The following is a 23,414-nucleotide window of genomic DNA, read 5'->3' as shown; positions in this document are numbered from 1 at the left end:
AGGGGATAGGTTTGGATAGGGTTGCACTGAGGGCTTAAGTGGGTCGGTGCAGACTCGATGGGCCGAATGGCCTCCTTCTGCACTATATGTTCTATGATCTCGACTTCTTGGGATAGCTGTCAACCAATATCTTCTCTAAGCCCACCAACTTCCACAGCTACCCTGATTATACTTTCCCCAACCCATTTCCTGTTTAGGACTCTTCTGAGGGGTGACCTGATAGAGGCCTACAAGATGATGAGGGGTATTGATAGAGTGGATGGGCAGACACTCTTCTCAGGGTGGAGATACGGGGCATAGGTTTAAGGTCCATGAGGCAAAGTTTAGGATGTGCGAGGCAGGTTTTTTTTATGCAGAGGGTGGTGAGTGCCAGGAGCGCGCTGCCAGGGGAGGTTGTGGAAGCAGATACATTAACGGCGTTCAAAAGGCATCTTGACAAAAACATGGATAGGAAGTGTTTCAAGGGATACGGCACTAGGGAGTGCTGAGGGTTTTGGCAAAAGTTGGTATCATGACCGTTGGTGCAGGCTTGGAGGGCCGAAGGGCCTGTTCCTGTGCTGTATTGTTCTTTGTTCTTTCAATGTGGTGTACCATCACTGCTAATGAGACCGTCATCTCTACACTGAGGAGACCAAATGCAAATTCATCCTTTTGCTGAGCAATTTTGCATAATGCGCAAGCATGAGTCTGCCTTTCATTCCTCGTCATTTTAATTCTCTGTTCTATTCTCACCCTGAGCCCTCTGTCCTTTACTACCAACATTGTTGCAATGAAGCTCAAAAGAAGATTGAGGAACAGCACCATTGGATATTTTTAGAGGTTTCAGGCTTGGGCAGCACGGTGGCGCAGTGGTTAGCACTGTTGCCTCATGCCATTGAGGATCCGGGTTCGATCCCGGCCCCGGGTCACTGTCCGTATGGAATTTGCACGTTCTCCCCGTGTCTGCGTGGGTTTCACCCCCACACTCCAAAGATGTGCAGGGTAGGCTAAATTTGCCCCTGAATTGGAAAAAAAGAATTGGGTACTCTAATTAAAAATAAAAAAGAGGTTTCAGGCTTAATATTTTGTCAGGTAATAATGGTGATAATGATTGTCACTGGGAATAAGGTTGAGGGGGCAGAGTCTTGGGAAATCCCAGAATTTAGGGGTAAGCCAACTGTCCGCTCGTGGAAAACAAACTGTATCTCTGACTCTCCGTTTTAAACCTTGCATCGCTGCTTTTGAAGTATATCTCTTCCAGGTAATGGATCCCCTGTGGTGTTCATCACCGGCTACTGTCTCTAGCGACTTGAGCCAATTGGAGGATTAAATCAAGGTTATGGTGAAAGGTGCTCAATTAAGGTTTGGATGGAGCTGCATGTTCGGGAGGCACGTTGAGTTACACAAGAAAGTAAATTGAACTAAGGGGTAGTTCTTTCCAGCAGGGATGCAAAGGAGGAGACAAGTGCTACTGTGGAATGCAGTGTGACCTCCTTTATATTGAGTGCAAGCTTGGTGGAGACTTAAGTAGAAACGCATCTAACTATCGTACATGGAATTGCGGTTTCGCACAGGTAATTTCTTTGTCACTTTATCGGAACAATAACCTCAGAATTCACAATATTTAAAGCAACAGCCATCGTCAAGAGCTGTCCTAGTAATCTGACTCTCGGTGGGGAAGTATTTTGGTGGCTATATGTTGGAGAATTATTTGCGTCAGTGGAAATATTTTTGTCTTGAAAAATACTTAGAAATAAAACTTAAACTGAGTGAAATTTGTTTGGAAATATGATAACCAATTAAAAAAGGGGAAACACAAACTTCACCAGTGGGTGGGGGAAGAAAATTAACACACAATAAATTGTCACAAGACAGTGTGCACAAGGAATAATATTAAAATAAGTTCTCTGTCTTCAACTTGTATTCCAACCCATCTGTTCTCTGGACCCTGGCCAAGGATGCAGGCAGGTACCCTGTTCTGGTGATGCTTCTTCTGAACTACTGCTCATTGACGTCCAGCAGCAGTCCAGATAGCGTAATGGTAATGCAGGGGCCTGGACTAATAACCCAGATAGCATGGGTTCAAATTCCACCATGGACCTTAAGAATACAATTTCAGATTTTCATTTTTTTTTTAAATCTGGAAATAAATAGCTGACATCTGCATAAGTGACAGTGAAGTTGCCTGACTGTCATGAAAAAAAAAAAAAACTGAAACTCTTGCATCTTCTTTTGTACACCTGCTGATCTGGGATGGATTCAGTGCTTCGTGTTGTCGTTATACTTTCTGGTTTATCAGTAAATCCAAATTATATCAAAAACCATTTGAAAATAAAAACCCTCTACAAACTTCTTAGAGCAAGCAAAATTAATATCTAGGAGAGAGGGTGTTTGCCACTCTCGAGTAATAATAATCTTTATTATTGTCACAAGTAGGCTTACATTAACACTGCAATAAAGTTACTGTGAAAATCCCCGAGTCGCTACACTCCTGCCCCTGTTCGGGTACACTTGAGGGAGAATTCAGAATGTCCAATTCACCTAACAGCACGTCTTAAGAACAAAGAACAAAGAAATGTACAGCACAGGAACAGGCCCTTTGGCCCTCCAAGCCTGCGCAGACCATGCTGCCCATCTAAACTAAAATCTTCTCTACTTCCGTATCCCTCTATTCCCATCCTATTCATGTATTTGTCAAGATGCCCCTTCACTATCGTCCCGGCTTCCACTACCTCCTCCGGCAGCGAGTTCCAAGCACCCACTACCCTCTGTGTAAAAAAAACTTGCCTCGTACATCTCCTCTAAACCTTGCCCCTCGCACCTTATATCTATATCCCCTAGTAATTGACCCTTCTACCCTGGGAAATGTCTCTGACTATCCACTCTGTCTATGCCCCTCATAATTTTGTAGACCTCTATCAGGTCGCCCCTCAACCTCCGTCGTTCCAGTGAGAACAAACCGAGTTTATTCAACCGCTCCTCATAGCTAATGCCCTCCATACCAGGCAACATCCTGGTAAATCTCTTCTGCACCCTCTCTAAAGCCTCCACATCCTTCTGGAAGTGTGGCAACTAGAATTGAACACTATACTCCAAATGTGGCCTAACTAAGGTTCTACACAGCTGCAACATGACTTGCCAATTTTTATACTCCAATGCACCGCCCAATGAAGGCAAGCATGCCGTATGCCTTCTTGACTACCTTGTCCACCTGTGTTGCCCCTTTCAGTGACCTGTGGTCCTGTACACCTAGATCTCTCTGACTGTCAATACTCTTGAGGATTCTACCATTCATGTATCTTCCCTACCTGTATTAGACCTTCCAAAATGCATTATCTCACATTTGTCCGGATTAAACTCCATCTGCCATCTCTCCGCCCAAGTCACCAAACAATCTAAATCCTGCTGTATCCTCTGACAGTCCTCATCGCTATCCGCAATTCCACCAACCTTTGTGTCGTCCGCAAACTTACTAATCAGACCAGTTACATTTTCCTCCATCATTTATATATACTGCGAACAGCAAATGTCCCAGCACTGATCCCTGTGGAACACCACTAGTCACAGCCCTTCAATCAGAAAAGCACCCTTCCATTGCTACTCTCTGCCTTCTATGACCTAGCCAGCTCTGTATCCATCTTGCCAGCTCACCTCTGATCCTGTGTGACTTCACCTTTTGTACTAGTCTGCCATGAGGGACCTTGTCAAAGGCCTTACTGAAGTCCATATCGCAACATCCACTGCCCCACCTGCATCAACCATCTTTGTGACCTCCTCGAAAACTCTATCAAGTTAGTGAGACACGACCTCCCCTTCACAAAACCGTGCTGCCTCTCGCTAATACGTCCACTTGCTTCCAGATGGGAGTAGATCTTTTGGGACTTGTGGGAGGAAATCGGAGCACCCTGAGGAAACCCACGCAGACACGGGGAGAACGTGCAGACTCCGCACAGACGGTGACGCAAGCCGGGAATCGGCCCTGGGATCCTGATGCTGTGAAGCAACCGTGCTAGCCACTGTGCAACGGTACTGCTACAGTGCTCGATATGCTATGCCCCAGAGTTGTTCCCAGCTTTGATTTTACTTTATCTAGCTCCAAGTAACAGTTGTAGTGCTTCTTTGTGACCATGTGCTTACTGTGAAAGGACGAGACGTTTCCCTCTGCTACTAGCTGTTAATAGCATTATGTGAAGTTGAGAGTAGTTTTGATTGAGTCTTTAAATAAGTTGCTTGACTACTTTTTGGCTGTATTTGTTGTGTGACTCAGAAATGAAAACACTGACCTCAGCTTAGGAAACAAAAGCAGTTCAGTTTTCCTCCTCGCTGTTCAATGACAATCAGCCATTTGTTATAAACCAACGTTCTTGGTCACACAGTCACTAAGTTGTTATTTGCATAAATGAGACCTTGCTTTACATTAAATTTTACTTCTGCTACCCAACAGTCTGCACTGACTCATTTTAGTGTTGTTCCCTTTCACACTTCCCTTTGTTCCCATGACATATCCAAGATGTTTGTCTTTCCTTTTTATCCTGATAAATTTATACACTTGCAATGCAGGGACAGGTTAGACCTTTTTTAAAAAACATTTTTATTAACCTATAATTAAACTTCTGTTGGAAACCATGCATACTAGAACAACACCAGTAAATAACCCAGCCCTTGGTTTTTTTGTGCGTGCTTTAAAGCTGGTGTGGCTAAAATGCAAGATCAGAATGACAACACCCTGCCTTTTAAAATCACCTTTATTACTCTAGATAACTGGGAATGCAAGTATGAGAAGATCAACATACAGTTCCCTCTTTACCTGCCAGATGTGTATGTGTCAAGAGTAGGTCATAACTGGAGTCATTCCAGGCACTTTGTTGTAAGAGCTATTAATTCTGTTTTGTTTTGAATGCTCACTTTTGCTCCCTCTCTTACGCGCGCATTAACTCTCTCTCTCACTCTCATCCATGTTGCCTGTGCCTCAGTCAAGGTGTAATGCACCAAGTGGGTGGGCAATGAGGCTTCATGAACAGCTGGTTTCAGCTGCAAACCACAAATAATAACCTAAAGGTTTGATCTGGGGATAATGACAGCTCAACCTCCTCAAACAATTGCAGACTGAGAGCGCAGCAATTTTGCTGTTCTGATGAAAGGTCATCGACCTTAACTGTGGACAGTTTCTCTCGTCACAGATGCTCCCTGACCTGCTGAGTATGTCCATCATTTTCTGGTTTTAATTCTGATTTCCAACAACTGCAGTATTTTGTTTTTGTATTAATAAAAAAGCTGATAGTTTGTCTGAGCTTTGACATGTTTAGAAACATAGAAAATAGATGCAGGAATAGGCCATTCGGCCCTTCGAGCCTGCACCACCATTCATTATGATCATGGCTGATCATGCAAATTCAGTATCCCACTCCCGCTTTCTCTCCATACCCTTGATCCCTTTAGCCGCAAGGGCCACGTCCAGCTCCCTCTTGAATACATCCAACAAACTGGCCTCAACAGCTTTCTGTGGTAAAGAATTCCACAAGTTCACAATTCCCTGAGAAGAAGTTCTTCCTCATCTCAGTCCTGAATGGCTTACCCCTTATTCTCAGGCTGTGACCCCTAGTTCCAGACGTCCCCAACATGGGGAACATTCTTCCCGCATCAAGCCTGTCCAGTCCCACCAGGATTTTATATGAGATCCCACCTCGTCCTTCTAAACTCCAGTGAGTACAAGCCCAGTCGATCCTGTCTTTCTTCATATGTCAGTCCTGCCATCCCAGGTATTAGTCTGGTGAACTTCACTGGACACCCTCAATAGCAAGAAACACAATTAAATAAGATGTGTGTTTGGGTCACATATATTCATGAATTCTACATGGCAAACAATAGAACACTTTGTCCAACTTATTAACAAAACTACATGATACAACTCCTGACTTAACAGACTTTAATGAGGCAAGGTTCCTTGAGAGGTCCTGAGAAGTTATGCGTCTGTTTTCTTTACTGGATGACTGTTCTCACAAAATAGTTCACTGTTCACAAAATAGATGGTTTCTTTAAAATGTCACTTTTCCACAACAGGGAGTTTAGTTCTCAGCATCCAGGGACTTGAACTAAAAATCATGTCTGCTTTTTTATCATGGGTCAGAGAAAAATGAAATCTTCACTTGTGAGTCCACGAATTACTGTGACACAACTCAGTAAATACTCATGGTTTGTGTCATCAGCCTCTTTGGCTTGCTTTATCAATGGAAATAAATGTTGTGCTCATTGAAATATTAAATTAAAATTAAGTAAAAATATTTCTTAAAAGGTCAAACCTTCTGTTACATTCATTGTTGGTCGGTGGGGAAGGGGTGCAGATATCTGGTCTGCTCACGTTTCTTTGTTAAAACATCTTTTGTTTTGATTTATTTATTGTCATGTGTACTGAGGTACAGTGAAAAGTATTGTTCTGCGTACAGTCCAGGCAGATCGCTCCATACAACATTGAGTCAGAGTACAGGAGGGAAATAGAGAACCTAGTGGCATGGTGCCATGACAACATTCTCTCCCTCAATGTCAGCAAAACTAAGGAGCTGGTCATGGACCTCAGGAAGTGAAATGTCGTACACGCCCTGTCTGTATCAATGGTGCTGAGATGGAGATGGTTGACCGCTTCAAGTTCCTAGGTATAAACATCGGCAACAATCTGTCCTGATCCACCCATGTCGACGCTACGACAAAGAAAGCACAGCAGAGCCTTTTTTCCCTCAGAAAATTAAGGAAATTCTGCATGTCTACATTGACTCTTACCAATTTTTACAGATGTACCATAGAAAGCATCCTACCTGGCTGCAAAACAGCCTGGTATGGCAACTGCTCGGCCCGAGACCGTAAGAAACTACAGAGAGTTGTGAACATAGCCCAGTCCTTCATGCAAGCCCACCTCCCATCCATTGACTCCGTCTACACCTCCCGCTGCCTTGGGAAAGCGGGCAGAATAATCAAAGATCCCCTCCCACCCGGGTTATTCTCTCTTCCAACTATCGGGAAGAAGATACAAAAGTCTGAGAACACGCACCAATAGATTCAAAAACAGCTCCTTCCCCGCTGTTACCAGACTCCTGAATGACCCTCTTATGGACTGAACTGATGTCTCCACACATCCTCTCTACAGCTGTAGCACTATATTTCGTATACTGCACTCAATGTCTTATGTTTATGTATTTGCATTTTGTATTCATAGTATGTTCTATGTTCATGTTTTTAAAATTAATTGATGTGGGCGTTGTTGGTTGGGCCAGCATTTATTGCCCATCCCTAGTTGCCCTTCAGGAGGTGGTGGTGAGCTGCCTTCTTGAACCGCTGCAGTCCCTGAGGTGTAGGTACAGCCACAGTGCTATTGGGGAGGGATCTGAACCCAGGTCCCCAGATCATTATCATGGATCTCTGGATTACTAGTCCAGCGACAATGCCACTACACCATTGCCTCCCCATACTGACGATGGATGACATAAGGACAGTAGAAAAAGGTACATGACATTTAAATAATATAATGGATTGTGCTGATGCATAAGAAGGGGCATTCACACTAATAGGGATATTCTACAGATCACCTGATAAAGATGGATTATGGCAGAAGAAATATGTAATATGTAAGCAAGTTATAGAGTGAGTGAAAATAAATAAAATAATGTTAAATGAACCAGAGCAGATAAGAGAAACAAGCATATGGGAATGCCTCGGCAATAGTGATCACAACAAAAGTACGATTTAGATTTAAGATGATTGAGAAAGGCTTATGTGAGCCAAATGCCAAAGTAACATTGAGGTGATGAACATGGAACTAGGGAAAATAATCTGTAAATACAATGTTGACAGAGCTAGAACAGCAATGTGAAATATTTTTTAATGGAATTCAGGATCAATGTCTTCTAACAAAAAAACTAGTAAACGATGAAACACCATGAAAAAATTGCCATTCACTGTCTAGGTAATCGAGTGAAGCACTAGGTAATCAAGTGAAGTATTTTTGAAGTGTTGTCACTGTTGTCATGTAGGAAATGTGACAGTTAATTTGCTCAACTCTTTTTGTTCCTTTATTGTATTCCTGGTTTGTTGATATTTTCTGCTGCATCTTTGAGTGAAGATGCCATTATCTTTCCTTTCACCAATGATGAGGTCTATAGTTCGCTGGACTTGGTCTATCTTTTAATGAATAATGACAGATGAGTTGAGGCAAATAACCTAACTTCATTTGAGTGGAAGTTAAGTAAGTAGATAAGGGAGAAATAATTGAAGGATGTGCTGATGGGTTAGATGAAGAAGAAGGTGGGAGAAAGCTTGTATGTAACTTAAATGCCTGCATAGACCAGTTGGGCTGAATGGCCTGTTCTTGTACTTCAAACTCTGTGTAACTTTGAAAAATGAATATGAAGCTGTTAATCTATTCACCAAGTACTGACGCAGGATACAACTGTCCCAAAATATGTGGCTGTTGTAATTCTTCTCTTTGTCTCTTAATTTAAATTTTCTCCCTTGCCTTCCTCTCCTAAAATCATGGAAAAGAGTTTTTTTTTTTAGTAAGGGGCAATTTAGCGTGGCCAATTCACCTAGCCTTCACATTTTGGGCTGTGGGAGCGAAACCCACGCAAACATGGGGAGAATGTGCAAACTTCACACAGACAGTGACCCAGAGCCGGGATCGAACCTGGGACCTCGGTGCTGTGAGGCTGCAGGGCTAACCCACTGCGCCACCGTGCTGCCCGGAAAAGAGTTAACGTCCACTTGCACGTCTGTATGACCTGAAACAGAAGGCGTTGCAGAAAGTTATTCAACCATGTAGGACACCACAGTTGAACCCACTTCTGACCTCAGAATGAACATACCTGTACTTTCCAAATGGAATGACTGAGTGTTGAACCAGAGCAGAATCCCTGGCAGAAATATCCCTCCTCCTAACTCGAGGTGAATGACCACAGTCTCTGTCCAGCTAATTCAGCTCAGATGGGGACTGAAGCTGGGAATCTCTGCTGTGTTGCTGATATGACATTGGGTGGTGGCTTTACTTCTTTTTAATTTATGAATTATTTTATAACTGTCCGGCTCTGTCTTGTTCAGAAATATCCCACTAGTTCAGTCACTGAGCTGTTTTAATCCATCCTTCAAGTAGCCAACTGGCTACTGTCTAAGTGAAGAATGGTCATGTGTGGTAGCAAAATGGCTGCCAAAACACTGAGAATTGTGCTTCAACTTGAGCCATCAGCTTCCGAAGATGAGAGAGAAAATAAGTGTTCTTTTAACGTTCAGTTAATTCCTAGAATATCTTGAGGCGGTGTTACTTTGTTGTCCCTAATGTTTTGTGCCCCGCAAAGTTTAAGATGGGCTTTATTTTTGAAGTGTTGTCACTGTTGTATTGTAGGAAATGTGACAGTTAATTTGCACGACTCTTTTTGTTCCTTTATTATATTCTTGATTTGTTGATATTTTCTGCTGCATCTTTGAGTGAAGATGCCATTATCTTTCCTATCACCAATGATAAGGTTTATAATTCACTGGACTTGGTCTATCTTTTAATGAATAATGATAGACCATTATTGGGGGGCAGCACGGTAGCACAGGGGCAGCACGGTAGCACAAGTGGATAGCACTGTGGCTTCACAGCGCCAGGGACCCAGGTTCGATTCCCCCTGGGTCACTGTCTGTGTGGAGTCTCCCCGTGTCTGCGTGGGTTTACTCTGGGTGCTCCGGTTTCCTCCCACAGTCCAAAGACGTGCAGGTTAGGTGGATTGGCCATGATAAATTGCCCTTAGTGACCAAAAAGGTTAGGAGGGGTTATTGGGTTTCGGGGATAAGGTGGAAGTGAGGGCTTAAGTGGGTCGGTGCAGACTCGATGGACCGAATGACCTCCTTCTGTATGTTCTATGTTCTATTCCATGCTCAGCACTTTTGATGGAAGTGCCATCCCAAGAGCATCGGAGACACATTTTCCCACGAGGAGATGGAGAAAATCCCAAGCAACTATGGACTATTGAGAAAGTGGGTTAAGCAGTATTATCAGCGATGATGTGAAAGATTTATTTTCATCCTTTCTTGGCCATGGGATTGGGTGTCAAGAGGCAGGGTGGGGCGGCAGGGCATGAGGAGAGGGAAATAAATTTAGTAAATGGGGCAAACGTCACACAGATTTGGTGCTTATATTTGAAAAGAAACGGAACTTGCATTCAGATGCTTCCTTATCGCATTGTCAAATTATCTCTCACACTGCAAAACGTTCTGGAGTGTAATAATAGTTGTTACATAAAACTGGCAGTCTGGACTGAAATCTAGGTTCAGGTCATTTTCCCAAGCTCCAATACATATCAGTATTTACTGTAATGTTGAAAGATAAAGTAACTCCTGCAAGTAACGAGGCAACAATCGTGTGCATTATTACAAACCCCAATGAGATAGTGGACATGCTGTGTTGTTTCAGAACTGAATGTGATTTTTCTCCTTTTCAATTATTTTTTATCCATTTGAGTTCCTGATTTCAGCCAGGCTGCAGAAAGAGGATTGAGAAAGCGAATCAGTTCTTGTGGACTCGTAGTAGCTGGCTCGAAGTATTTACAGGAGTTGGAGAACAATTCAATGCTATCTACCTCGGTTGAATGGGGAGCCCTACTGAAGTTGAAACAAGATTTTAAAAATGGTTTGAAGGGAGTAAATAACCACCTATGAGTTGATTTGCTGTATGTGTGTTACAGATAGTGTGAGAGAGAACTACTGAAATTCCTGTTTATTTCCTTACTGTCCTTCATGAGTAATGTTTGTGAAAGAAAGATTGTGGGCGCTATTCCCCCCCCCCCCCCCCCCCCAACACGCCGGGCGGGAGAATCGCGCCACGCCGCCCGGACCCCCACATGCGATTCTCTTTCCCCCCCCCTGGAAACCAGCGGCGCGCGATTCGCACCGGGCCGCTTGGAGAACCGGCGAGCGGCGATTCTCCAAGCGGCCCAAATGGGCCGAGCGGCCGCTACGACCCGACAGGTTCCCAACGCGCCATCCACCCCTGGTCGCTGCCGGCGGGAACTCTGCGGGAACGCTGTGGGGGCAGCCTGTGGGGGAGGGAGGGGAGCTCCTTCACCGGGGTGGCCTCCGATGGGGTCTGGCCCGCGATCGGGGACCACTGATCGGCGGGTCGGCCTCTTCTCCCCCCCCCCCGGGCTTACCTCCTTCCGCGCGCGGCCCCAGAACACCGCCGCCATGTTGGTGAGGGGCCGGCATGCGTAAGACGTTCCCCGCACATGCGCAGGATGGCGCGGCCCAACTGGCATGCGCAGGATTGGGCTGCCCCGTCTGCGCATGCGCGGGTTGGCGCGGCGCCCATTTGGCACCGCGTAAGGACGCTGGAGCGGCGTGAACCGCTCCAGCGCCGTGCTGGCCCCCTGTGGGGGCCAGAATAGGTCGTGCCCGGGCCCTGTTCGCACCGTCGTGAAATGCAACGGCGTTCACGACGGCGCGAACACTTGGCCTCCATATCGGGGAATCGCCCCCTGTGTGTTTCTTAATCCCCAAGCGTGTGGACAATTTGAAGAACCAGCAAGCTTTTTTGTGGGTTTAAAGGAAGAGGATTGTTTATTTATACATTCACCCCAAAATCTAACGCTACAGTACTCACTTGTACAGTCATGTACATAAACATACTATAGAAAAGTACAGTTGGAGAGAATAATGCATATTTATAAGTTATAAACAAAAGGAGTAGTTGATAATTCAGGTGATTGTCCTGTTGTGGAAAACATGCGTGACTGGCTAGATGGAAGAAACATCTTCACCCCTCAAGTGCAATTTAGTAATGTTTGACATCTGGAGTCACATGCCAAAGTGGTTTTCAGTATCCTCTTAAAGAGATGGACTTTCTGCAGGTCACAAAAGTTGTTTATGGTCTGATTACCATTGGTGGACCTGAAAAGGAACAGGTTTGGAGTCCCTATGATGTTGCAATCTATTCTACTTACCAATCTGAACGTCTGAGGATCCTGGGATTATATTCATTGGAGTTTAGGAGGTTGAGGGGAGATCTAATAGAAACTTACAAGATAATGAATGGCTTGGATAGGGTGGACGTAGGGAAGTTGTTTCCATTAGCAGGGGAGACTAGGACCCGGGGGCACAGCCTTAGAATAAAAGGGAGTCACTTTAGAACAGAGATGAGGAGAAATTTCTTCAGCCAGAGAGTGGTGGGTCTGTGGAATTCATTGTCACAGAGGGCGGTGGAGGCCGGGACGTTGAGTGTCTTTAAGATAGAAGTTGATAAATTCTTGATTTCTCGAGGAATTAAGGGCTATGGAGAGAGCGCGGGTAAATGGAGTTGAAATCAGCCATGATTGAATGGTGGAGTGGACTCGATGGGCCGAATGGCTTTACTTCCGCTCCTATGTCTTATGGTCTTTCAGCTGCTGCTGTGTAATTCTGTAGACAGTGCTTAAAGATCCAACAGCAGACATGTCTGCCTTACCATGTGATTTCTCACCATTCCCTTTTCCAAATATGTTGCTGGTCTTGGGTTGATCAACCCCAACTTGGTTTATTGTTTAAAGACATTCATCCTGACTGGGTGAGACATTCACTGTCTTTGTTTCAGAAAGACCCATTCAACTCCGGAATGTCTTTTGGATGATCTCTGGATATGGCTAGTTGACATCTCTTAGTCTGGAATGTATCCTTTTGTCCGTGTGAGCCAGGGTGGCAGATTGAATTCACAGATTAGGTCAGATGATCTTTGGTGGCCATCTTTTCGAGCACATGTTGTCCATTTTAAAAGAGAAGGCAGTTCCAAAAGATAGAAGCAAGTTTAATGCTATTTACCTTTGCTATTGTACACACAATTACCAAGTGGGGTAGTGTCATTGTGACCTTACTCTCTGTGATCAACATACACTTGAGCAATTGCAAAATATTTGCAAAATATAGTTCATTCATACAAACGCAAAAGAAAAAAGGCTCTATTAGAGGTATTTCTCTCAAATGTTATGTTCACCAGGCAGAAAATGAATGACCTACCACAGTTGTAGAATGACTGGAAATAAATTTTACTTAACATCATGTTGTTTCTACACATAGTACATTGAAGAAAATTCTCTTTTTTTCATTGTGTAAATGTGATATAAAATGTACAGCTGCTGGACTTTAATTACTTATTTTATTAATGTGGCTCAGAGATCCAGTTGCTGCTGAAGAATATGATTGCTTGTACATTAAAGTAAGGTGCCATCCCTGATCCACAGTGTTTTGTACTTTAATTCATTCATGTTTCAAAATTCTGGGCTCTTGGGTTTTAATGAGCCCAAACCTACTGAGTTTATTTTTCTGCTTAATATAGGAGGGAAAATGACAGAGGGGCTGTTTAGCACAGGGCTAAATCGCTGGCTTTGAAAGCAGACCAAGGCAGGCCAGCAGCACGGTTCGATTCACGTAACAGCCTCCCTGAACAGGTGCCGGAATGTGGTGACTAGGGGCTTTTCACAGTAACTTCATTTGAAGCCTACTTGTGACAATAAACAATTTTCTTTTCATTTCATTTCATGACACCTGGGGCGTCATTCTCCGACCCCCCGCCGGGTCGGAGAATGGCCGTTGGCCGCCGTGAATCCCGCCCCCGCCGAAGTCTCCGGTACCGGAGATTGGGCGGGGGCGGGAATCGGGCCGTGCCGGTTGGCGGGACCCCCCGTTCAATTCTCCGGCCCGGATGGGCCGAAGTCCCGCCCAGAAATTGTCTGTACCGCCGGCGTAAATCAAACCCGGTATTTACCGGCGGGACCAGACGGCGTGGGCGGGCTCCGGGGTCCTGGGGGGGGGGGCGTGGGGCGATCTGACCCCGGGGGGTGCCCCCACGTTGGCCTGGCCCGCGAGCGGGGCCCACCGATCCACGGGCGAGCCTGTGCCGTGGGGGCACTCTTTCCCTTCCGCCTCCGCTACGGCCTCCACCATGGCGGAGGCGGAAGAGACTCTCCCCACTGCGCATGCGCGGGAAACTTTCAGCGGCCGCTGACGCTCCCGCGCATGCACCGGGAAACTGTCAGCGGCCGCTGACGCTACTGCGCATGCGCGCATTTCCGCGCCAGCTGGCGGGGCAACAAACCTTTGGGCCGGCGCGATGCCCGTCTGATTGGCGCCGTTTATGGCGCCAGTCGGCGGACATCGCGCCGTTGGGGGAGAATTTTGCCCCTGGTTAGAATTGAGTTATGCAAGTGTTGAAATGTCACTGGAGGGAAAACTCACTTTATATCACATTCTTCATGAACCAGGAAAGGTTTCAGGCAATTGTTAATGTGACCCTGAAACACTGCTTAACATTGTTACTGGGTTGAAAAAAAAATCCTTCAACTTGGCTGCAGTTCAGGCATTAGGATCTGAATCCAGCATACCAGATGGTATTCCAGCCGATCAGAGAAGGAACATATTTGACCTTAGAATAGAGTTGATATATCTCTCTGCCAAGGCAATTCTCCTGTGTTTTCTGATTCTTGCATCAGAAGGGCTGCACAGTTGGAGAGGAGAATAATGTGTGTGCGTGTGTAGTGTGTGCATGTCTGTACATGTATATGCGCATATGTACATGTGTGCATGTACGCACATGTGGCATGTCGGTTGCGGATACACAGCCATGTATGAAAAGAACACCGTGACTTGAGGAAACATACACATATCATTGAAAAGAAACTCACAACGTTTGTATATTTTGACCTGGACAGTGATTGTCAGTAGCAATTTGATCACGGAGGACATTCAGATCAGATGGGAGGAGTGATTTTATAATTCTATGAGAAGCTCAGTTTGATGGTAACACGTATCAGAAATTTGAGTGAGCACCTTATATAGTTGTCCGAAGAATTAAAATTTTGTGTACAACCCGGATCCAACTTTCAAAAATGCACACCTGACACGAGCAACTGTCGCAATGTAAAGTCAGAAAATGACCCCTCTGCTATCTGCTTTAATTTTCAGTAAAGGTTATTTGGATAATAATCAGGGTCAAGAAGCTTGTCTGGTTTTTTTTGTATCTCCGTGTCTCTCTTAAGCCAGGGACTATAATACTCATTTTCGTGCCTCTCCAGGGTCACCAGGGAAAGTGCCCGCCTGTATCTTCAAAGAAAAATTTCTTCCTCCACTCAATAAATGAATTCTAAAATAACCTAACTGTTGTTTGAAATGAGTGACTTGAAAATGCATCACTTGTGAATCTTTCCTGAATGGCTTGTTCAAAGTTTCTATTTTCAATACTTTCTGCTGTTTGAAAGATGGGAGCAGTTGATTCCGTTCCTTGAAAGAATGTAGATACCCTGCCAGTTTACTTTCTGAAAATATTATTCCAGTCATAATGGTAGTTTGGAGACTTGGAGAATATTGCTGACTATCCTTGGCTTTCAAAGACCTTCATTTAGCCCAAGTGCATTTTGTGCACCAGTGAGGTACGTTGGCTGCTGAATTCATGGGGTGGATTTATGTTCTTATCCGCCTGAGTGAAACGCAGAAAGGTGAACCTCCAGAAAGCATCATATGTCAACAAAATAAATTGCCTTTTTCTCCTTCAATTGAAATTAATGCAGGGAAATCCAGTGTGCTCTACAAAGGGCGTATGACCTTTCTCACCCAAATTTTCCTCTCCTGTTATCTGCCAAAAATGCTGATTACTATCCGGCAGTAAAGACGAAAATTTAATCCTTCAGCTACAAAACTAGTGACTCATTTCTTGTGGATTTCTATTTTGTATCTACAGAATTAAAAAAATAAAGAATTGATAAATCAAAAAATGAAGGCAACTTTTTATCTAACGTTAACTTATTTATATTTTGAGGTTTGCAGTAATGTTTGTCACATAAGATAGCTTCTCGGAGAATTTGGGGATAATTTTGATGTTTTATTGAAGTATACCATGTGAGTGAGGTGGTGGCTTAGTGGTTTTGTCACTGGACTAGTAATAAAGATTATTTTTATTAATCTAGAGATTACTGAGGACTCAGGTTCGAATCCCACCATGACAGATGGTGAAATTTGAATTCCATAAAAATTTGGGATTAAAAGATAACCGTGAAACTATTGTTGATTGTTGTGAAAACACATCTGGTTTACTGATGTCTTTTAGGGAAAGAAATCTGTCATCCTTACCTGGTCTGGCCTACATGTGACTTCAGATCCACAGCCATGAAATGACCTTGCAAAGCACTCCGTTCAATGGCAAATGCTGGGATTACTCTACCGGGTTAGAACTTTTCACTTCTCAGACACTGATGGAAGTATGGGAATGATTCGGTGCTCTTTCTGGCTACCTTGAGGAAAGGAATTTGTTTTTGAAGGGATATTTGGTGAAATGGGGAATATCCAAGTTGGGCTTCGGTGACTTGGGGACTTTCTTGCATTGTTGAAGTGTGTGTCCTGCCAACAAAGCTGGAGCCAATGAAATGAATGGAAAAATGGCAGCATAGATGCATAATGGGCTGGCTGACAGGAAACAGAACGGTGGTGAACAGCTCTTTTTCAGACTGGAGGAAGGTATACCTTAAGCTCCGACATGGGTTGTCACTAGAACCAATGCTTGTTATACATTAACAATTGTATCGGGCACCACTTCAAAATTTGTAGATGATGCAAAAGGTCCTACAAGCTGAGTTCAGGGAGTTAGGAGTTAAACTAAAAAGTAGGACCTCAAAGGTAGTAATCTCAGGATTGCTACCAGTGCCACGAGCTAGTCAGGATAGATAGGATGAATGTGTGGCTCGAGAGATGGTGCAAGAGGGAGGGATTCAAATTCCTGGGGCATTGGAACCGGTTCTGGGGAGGTGTGACCAGTACAAACCGGACGGTCTGCACCTGGACAGGACTGGAACCGATGTCCTGGGGGGGGGTTTGCTAGAGCTGTTGGGGAGGGTTTAAACTAATGTGGCAGGGGGATGGGAACCGATGCAGGAAGTCAGAAAGTAGTAAAACAGGGACAGAAACAAAAGGCAGTAAGGGGGAAAGCGTAAGGCAGAGAAGCCATAGTCAGAAATCAAAAAGGGCAACAGTACAAGGTACAGTGACTGAGGGGAGCTCAGTGAATAGGCCCAGTAATACTAAAAGGAATAAAACGGGAAGTAAAAACATAAATGGAAAGCGATGCTGCAGGTTGTTACATCAAGATATGGGTTCAACGACAAGGAAAATTAGGAGAAAAGTTAAGAGGAAAAATAACTTGGGAGAGGTTACTGATCAAGGTGTTGAGATTCTAAACAGAGGTAAAAAAGCCAACATAAGTGTACTTTACCTGAATGCTCGTGGTATTCGGAATAAGGTAAATGAGTTGATGGTGCAAATCATCGTGAATGACTATGATTTAGTGGCCATTACTGAAACATGGTTAAAGGATGGTCACAACTGGGAGTTAAATATCCGAGGGTATCAAACTATTCGGAAGGACAGAGTGGATGATAAGGGAGGTGGTGTAGCTCTGATATTTAAGGATGACATCGGTGCAATAGTAAGGGATGACATCGGTGCTATGGAGGATAAGGTTGAATCCATTTGGGTGGAAATCAGGAATAGTAAGGCGAAAAAGTCACAGATAGGAGTAGTCTATAGGCCACCAAATAGTACCATTATGGTGGGGCAGGCAATAAACAAAGAAATAACTGATGCATGTAGAAATGGTACAGCAGTTATCATGGGGGATTTAAAATTTTTTTTAAAAATATATTTTATTGAAATTTTTCAAAATGAAATTTTCCGTTTTTACAACTTAATAAAGGAATATACATTAAACGTTATTTAAATAATATATTAAACTAACAACAAATGAAAAAAGAGATATACCAAAAAGCAAATATCAACAACTGGCAAAAAAACATAAACATGGGATAATACCCGCCCCCCGCTAGGGCTACTAGGGACGCAAAGGCCAAGACGTCGGCCTCTTTCGCCTCCTGCACTCCCGGTTCTTCTGCAACCCCAAATATAGCTAACCCCCAGCCTGGTTTGACCCGGAACCCCACCACCTTTGAAGTCACTCTTGCCACACCCTCCCAGAACTCATGCAGTGTCGGACACGACCAGAACATGTGAGTGTGGTTCACCGGGCTTCCTGAGCACATTCCACATCTATCCTCCACCCCGAAAAACCTGCTCAGTCTTGCTCCCGTCATATGCGCTCTGAGTAGAACCTTAAATTGAATCAGGCTAAGCCTGGCAAACGAGGACGAAGAATTTACCCTACTTAGGGCATCTGCCCACAGCCCCTCCTCGATCTCTTCCCCCAGCTCCTCTTCCCATTTTCCCTTCAGCTCCTCTACCATCGCCTCCCCCTCGTCTCTCATCTCCCTCTATATTTCGGACACTTTACCTTCTCCAACCCATGCCCCCAAAATCACTCTATCCTGGATCCCTTGCGTCGGGAGCTGCGGAAATTCCCTCACCTGTTGCCTCGTAAATGCCCTCACTTGCATGTATCGGAAAGCATTCCCTGGTGGCAACTTATATTTTTCTTCCAATGCTCCCAGACTCGCAAACATCCCGTCTACAAACAGGTCCTTCAACTTCCTAATTCCTGCTCGCTGCCAACATTGAAACCCCCCATCTATCCTCCCTGGGACGAACCTGTGGTTATTCCTTATCGGGGACCACACCGAGGCACCCATTACTCCCCTGTGTCGTATCCACTGCCCCCAGATCTTCAAGGTCGCCACCACCACTGGGTTTGTGGTGTACCTTTTCGGGGAGAACGGTAGCGGCGCCGTCACCAGCGCTTTTAGACTCGTTCCCTTACAGGACGCCATCTCCAACTTTTTCCATGCCGCCCCTTCTTCTTCCCTCATCCACTTACAGACCATCGACACATTAGTGGCCCAATAGTAGTCACTCAGACTCGGTAGTGCCAATCCCCCTCTGTTCCTACTGCGCTGCAGGAACCCCCTCTTTACCCTCGGGGTCTTTCCCGCCCCCACAAAGCCCATAATACTCCTGTCTATTTTTTTGAAAAAGGCCTTTGTATCAGGATGGGGAGGCACTGAAACACGAAAAGAAACCTCGGGAGGACCACCATTTTAACCGCCTGTACTCTGCCCGCCAATGACAGGGGCACCATATCCCACCTCTTAAAGTCCTACTCCATCTGCTCTACTAGTCGCGTCAGGTTAAGTTTATGTAGGGTTCCCCAGTTCCTGGCCACCTGAATCCCCAGGTATCGAAAGTTCCTTGCCACTCTCCTCAGCGGCAGAGCATCTATCCCCCTGCCCTGTTCCCTGGGGTGCATCACAAAAAGCTCATTCTTTCCCATATTTAATTTGTATCCCGAGAACTCTCCAAACTCCCTGAGTATCTGCATTACCTCTGGCATCCCCTCTACCGGGTCCGCCACATATAGCAGTAAATCATCTGCATATAGTGACACTCGATGTTCCTCTCCCCCTCTAAGCACCCCCCTCCACCTCTTAGAGTCCCTCAGCGCTATGGCCAATGGTTCAATTGCCAACGCGAACAGTAACGGGGACAGGGGGCACCCTTGTCTTGTACCCCTATGTAATCGAAAGTATCCCGATCTTTGCCTGTTTGTAACGACGCTTGCCACCGGGGCCCCGTACAAGAGTCTAACCCATCTAATGAACCCCTCCCCGAACCCAAATCTCTTCAGCACCTCCCACAGATAGTCCCACTCCACCCTATCGAATGCCTTCTCTGCATCCATCGCCACCACTATCTCTGCCTCCCCCTCCGGTGGGGGCTTCATCATCACCCCCAGCAGCCTTCGTACATTGGCATTCAATTGTCTCCCCTTTACAAACCCTGTCTGGTCATCATGTACCACCCCTGGGACACAATCCTCTATCCTTGTCGCCATTACTTTGGCCAGCAGTTTGGCGTCTACGTTTAGGAGGGAGATGGGCCTGTATGACCCGCACTGCAGCGGGTCTTTGTCTCGTTTCAGAATTAGCGATATCGTCGCCTCCGACATTGACGGGGGTAATATCCCCCTTTCCTTAGCCTCATTAAAGGTTCTCGCCAAGAGCGGGGCCAGCAGGTCCATATACCTCCTATAAAATTCCACCGGGAACCCGTCTGGTCCCGGGGCCTTCCCTACTTGCATGTTCCCTATTCCTTTGATCACCTCATCCACCTCAATCTGCGCCCCCAGACCTGCCACCTCCTGCCCCTCCACCCTCGGGAACTCTAGCTGATCTAAAAAGTGTATCATTCCTTCTTTCCCCTCCGGGGGTTGGGACTTGTACAGCCTCTCATAAAATGTCTTGAACTCCTTGTTCACTTTCCCTACTCTCTGCTCCATCTTTCCCGTTTCGTCCCTAACTCCTCCAATCTCTCTCGCCGCTCCCCTCTTCCGAAGTTGTTGGGCCAGCAGCCGGCTCGCCATTTCCCCATATTCATACTCTATCCCCTGTGCCTTCTTCCACTGTGTCTCTGCCTTTCCCGTGGTCAGCAGGTCAAACTCCGTCTGTAATCTTCGTCTCTCCCTGTATAGCCCTTCGTCTGGGGCCTCCGCATACTTCTTATCCACCCTCAGAATTTCCCCCACTAATCTCTCCCTTTCTTTACCCTATTGTTTCCCCTTGTGGGCTCTGATGGAAATCAGTTCTCCTCTAACCACCACCTTCAGCGCTTCCCATACTACCCCCACCTGGACCTCCCCATCGTCATTGACCTCCAGGTATCTTTCGATACATCCCCTCACCCTTCCGCATACCCCCTCGTCCGCCAGTAGTCCCATGTCTAATCATCAGAGTGGGCGCTGCTCTCTTTCCTCTCCCAGTTCCAAATCCACCCAATGCGGGGCGTGATCTGACACGGCTATAGCCGAGTACTCCTTTCCTGCCACCCTCGGGATCAGTGCCCTTCCCAAAACAAAAAAGTCTATCCGGGAGTATACCTTATGGACATGGGAGAAAAAGGAAAACTCTTTACCCATCGGTCTGGCGAATCTCCACGGACCTACTCTCCCCATTTGTTCCATAAATCCCTTAAGCACCTTGGCCGCTGCCGGCCTTCTCCCGGTCCTGGATCTGGACTGGTCCAGCCCTGGGTCCAGCACTGTGTTGAAGTCCCCCCCCATTAACAGGTTTCCCACTTCCAGGTCCGGGATACGTCCCAGCATTCGCTTCATGAATCCCGCATCATCCCAGTTCGGGGCATATACGTTCACCAGCACAACCGCCTCACCCTGCAATCTGCCACTCACCATCACATATCTGCCCCCACTATCCACCACTATGGTCTTAGCCTCGAACGATACACGTTTCCCCACCAGTATTGCCACCCCTCTGTTTTTTGCGTCCAACCCTGAGTGGAATACCTGTCCCACCCATCCTTTCCTTAGTCTAACCTGATCCGCCAACTTCAGGTGCATCTCCTGGAGCATAACTACGTCCCCCTTCAGTCTCTTTAAGTGCGCAAACACCCTTGCCCTCTTAATCGGCCCATTTAAACCTCTCACATTCCACGTGATCAGCCGAATTGGGGGGCCCTCCCCCTCGTCAACTAGCCATCCCCTTTTTTAAGCCATCTCCTCACCCAGGTCTCATGCACCCGTCTGTCCCCCAGACGGCGCCCTCCCGTCCCGACCACCTCGTCTCGTATCAGCTCCCCCTTACCCTCAGCAGCAGCGACCCAGTTAATCACCCCCCCCCCCCCCCCCCCGCCGCTAGATCCCCCTCTGGCTTGATTACTCCCCCCATATTGCTTCCGGAAGTCAGCTATCTCTGGCTGACCTCGGCTTCCCCCATTCATTCTTTGACCTCCCTGCGTGTGAGGCTCCCTTCCTTCCTGCACCCCTTTTCCCGCTATAATTTCCATAGCGCGGGAAAATACCCGTGCTTTCCTCTCGGCCCCGCCCCTAATGGCGCAGTTCCCTCATTTCCCTTCCCTGCCCCCTTTTCTACCGGCGCCCACATTTCTTCGTGTCCCCCCCATCGGGGGGAGAAAAATTCCCCGTCCAACATTATTATACAGTAGCCCTCCCCTTTGCCCACTTTACATTCCTGTGCCACCACCTCGTTACCTCCCTCCGGACATCAATTTCTCAAGTCTAGTCCAATTTCTCATCCTGAATAAATGTCCATGCCTCCTCCGCCGTCTCGAAGTAGTGGTGTTTGCCCTGATGCGTGACCCACAGTCTCGCCAGCTGCAGCATCCCAAATTAGACTTTCTTCCTATGGAGCACCGCCTTGGCCCGGTTGAAACTCGCCCTCCTTCTCGCCACCTCCGCACTCCAGTCTTGATACACGCGTATCACCGCGTTCTCCCATTTGCTACTCCGTCTCTTCTTGGCCCAGCTCAGGACCATCTCTCTGTCCCTGTAGCGGTGGAATCTCACCACCATTGCTCTTGGTGTTTCCCCTGCCTTTGGTCTTCTCACGAGGACCCGGTACGCTCCCTCCACTGCAAGGGGGCCCGTTGGGGCCTCAGCTCCCATTAGCGTGTGGAGCATCGTGCTCACATACGCCCCAGCATCAGCCCCCTCTGTTCCTTCGGGGAGACCTAAAATACGTAGGTTCTTCCTCCTCGAGCTGTTCTCCAGGGCTTCCAGCCTTTCTATGCACCTCTTATGTAGTGCCTCGTGCGTCTCCATTTTTACCACCAGGCCCTGTATCTCATCTTCGTTCTTGGCTGCCTTTGCCTTCACTCCACGGAGCTCCATCGCCTGGACCTTTTGTGTTTCCTTTAGTCCTTCGATTGCCAGTAACATCGGCGCCAGCACCTCTTTCTTGAGCTCCTCCACACATCGTCGGAGGAACTCCTGCTGTTCCGGGCCCCATACCATCTGGGCTCCCTCGGCCGCCATCTTGCTTCTCCCTTCTCTTCTCTGCCGTTGCTCCAAAGGATCCTCCGTAATCTGGCCGCTACTGCCGCTCCTTTCCATCCACCCCCGGGGGGACTCCTTCCTTTGTCACCTCACAGTGGGTTTGGCCGAAAAAAGTTCCCGTTGGGGCTCCCGATAAGAGCCCAAAAGTCCGTTGAAACAGGAGGTGCCGAAACGTGCGGCTTAGTGATGCATCGCCGCAACCGGAAGTCGTCATCATTGGGGATTTTAATCTACATGTCGATTGATTTAACCAGGTCGGTCAAGGCAGCCTTGAGGAGGAGTTTATAGAATGTATCCATGATAGTTTCCTAGAACAGTATGTAATGGAACCTACGAGGGAACAAGCGGTCCTAGATCTGGTCCTGTGTAATGAGACAGGATTGATTAATGATCTCATAGTTAGGGATCTTCTCGGAAGGAGCGATCACAATATGGTGGAATTTAAAATATAGATGGAGGGTGAGAAGGTAAAATCAAACACTAGTGTTTTGTGCTCAAACAAAGGAGATTACAATGGGATGAGAGAAGAACTAGCTAAGGTAGACTGGGAGCAAAGACTTTATGGTGAAACAGTTGAGGAACAGTGGAGAACCTTCCAAGCGATTTTTCACAGTGCTCGGCAAAGGTTTATACCAACAAAAAGGAAGGATGG

General features: G+C 46.4%; 1 protein-coding gene across 7 annotated transcripts in view; it reads left to right on the top strand.

Annotated features, from left to right (window-relative positions):
- fhip1aa (FHF complex subunit HOOK interacting protein 1Aa) overlaps positions 1 to 23,414 on the top strand; it is a 263,629-nt gene that overhangs the window by 9,499 nt on the left and 230,716 nt on the right. The gene's annotated exons all lie outside the window — the stretch shown is intronic.

The sequence above is a fragment of the Scyliorhinus torazame genome, chromosome 3, assembly GCF_047496885.1.
Source record: "Scyliorhinus torazame isolate Kashiwa2021f chromosome 3, sScyTor2.1, whole genome shotgun sequence".
In the NCBI taxonomy this organism is placed as follows: domain Eukaryota; kingdom Metazoa; phylum Chordata; class Chondrichthyes; order Carcharhiniformes; family Scyliorhinidae; genus Scyliorhinus; species Scyliorhinus torazame.
This window is presented reverse-complemented; position numbering and strand designations above follow the sequence as displayed.